Source organism: Morone saxatilis, unplaced genomic scaffold (genome assembly GCF_004916995.1).
Source record: "Morone saxatilis isolate NCDOM2014 unplaced genomic scaffold, NCSU_SB_2.0 Contig8, whole genome shotgun sequence".
NCBI lineage: Eukaryota > Metazoa > Chordata > Actinopteri > Moronidae > Morone > Morone saxatilis.
This window is the reverse complement of record NW_023340257.1, coordinates 17,541,434-17,543,648: the sequence shown is the minus strand read 5'-3', so window position 1 is coordinate 17,543,648 and position 2,215 is coordinate 17,541,434.

Sequence of the window (2,215 nt, the reverse complement as noted above, 5' to 3'; positions counted from 1 at the left end):
TAGATAGATAGATAGATAGATGGCTCTTTGCTGTCACGTTGCTCAGTCTTTTTCATCTTTATTTTTGTGTCTTTCGTTCACTCTTTTGCAATACGAGATAAAATAAAAAGCCTGAGGGTCCAGAGAACTCTAATCTATTTTTCCTGCACCTACACACTGTGACTCATCTCTCCACACTCAGCTAACCTCCCCGTTATCTCTCTCTCTGTGAGGATGGTACATTGGAGGAGAGCCTCCTCTCCCAGACGAGCTGTTTGACTGTGACCCCCACAGACTAATGGAGCACTTCACCATGACACCCTTTCACATCTCAAACTGAATTAGAAAATTGTATGTAAAACAGGCCACAGGGTTCATTTCGCCTGCCTTTGCCCCTGGAATGCAGGTAGTAATGGATTCAATACACTCACTTAGTGTTATTCCATATTTCTTAGGTTTGTACATGAGGAGAAAGCCTAGAACAAACTGTGTTTATAGTTGTTAGCACACACACACACCCTGTCTCCAACTCGGGTTTGTCTGAATTTAGTAATGAGTCATAATACCATGTAATAGGTGAGGCAGATTTACTTTATCCGAGAAACCTCCAATAACAATGCAATAACAACAAGTTGTCCAAATGACATAATAGTTAGTCCATGTCCTGTAGAACGACACATAAAAGCATTTCCTCATCTGACACCCCTATCGGCAGAACGATATAATAATTTGTTTTCAAAAATTGTCAAAAATCACTGTTAAAAAACAATCAAATTATGATTGGGTTAAAATGACTATGTAACTGAGGTTAGGGGAGCTTTGTCATCATGGTTACAATTATACACACACACTAACACTTTGTTTTTTTCATATAGATTAAACAGACAAGATACAACATAATCAGTGAGCTTTAGAGATTTAGTTTGCTTTGGACAGCGCCAGGCTAGTTGTTTTCCCTTGATTCTAGTCTGGCTGCAGCTTCTAATTTAATGAACAGATCTTCTCATCTACCTCTCCACTAGAAAGTGAATATGCGTATTTTCCCAAATGTCTATAAATTACGATCTTTTGAGTGTAAAAGGAGGATTTTATGGACTTAATAGATGGACTGATGTTTTTTCATATCTAAAGAATACAATGTCATAACTGTAATCATCTAATCATGACAACATCCTATTTACACTTCTACTATTACTTAAATAGTCTGATTATCCAATTAATTCACAGTTTTTAAAGACGTTTTAAGACTAACTTTTATTCTGTTATTTCTTTTCTTACCCAATATAGTACTTACATTTATATATATCTATGGTTTCAGTCTATTTGAAAATGTGTTATCCTGTTTGTTTGACCTTTTGTGTTTAATAGTTTTATAGTCAATTGCCAGTTTAGGGACACCTAACCCCATTTATAATACATTTCCACCGCACAACAGCTACCGAATGACCATAAAGTTTAATCAACACCTTTCTGAAACATACAGGGCTGTTATATTAGACTACATTTAAGCTAGGTACCTAAAAATCTGGCAACGGAGCGTATAGTAAAGTACTTTCCCTTACACAAAATTCACATGTGAAATCCATCTTGTGAAATATTCAAAAAGCACATGTGCATATTTGTACATTTATTACACGCAAGAGGGGATGTGAAGTGGTTGTTCTCAAATGTGAAAACTTCTTATACATTTTGGATGGGAAAATCACGTGCCTATATCATTAATAATACACAACGCAGCACTTGAACCCAGTGACCCAGTGAAAACAGAGCTAGGTCAGTGTGTTTGTGGGTCTACGACAGGGGCTTCATTCACCAGAATACAATGGTGCCAGCTAGTACAGTCGCCCCACTGTCCCGTCTGGTGGCCAAATGGCAGAATGCAGACGGACCTACAGTATGGCTCCTCTCTCTCCTCTTTTTTGGGGCTGACACACTCATTCGCACCGAGCACAAGAGGCCACTCAGTCCACTAGTGAGAAGAAGCATTCATTGAGGGAAAACAGTGAATTTGGGAAACCATTTGGCCGGCGTTTGACAGGAGGGGAGAGGGCAAACGTTCAAACAAGCATCACACACACATTGACACAAACAGGCATGTAGATTTGGAGCCACACCATCCCTCAGTTTCCTGTCAACGGCCACAATAGTATCTGCCTGTAAGCTGTGCAACCCAACCCTATCTTATCAACTGCAGGCTCAGACACAGCCACAATACTCTGCAGTGTGTGTGTGTGTG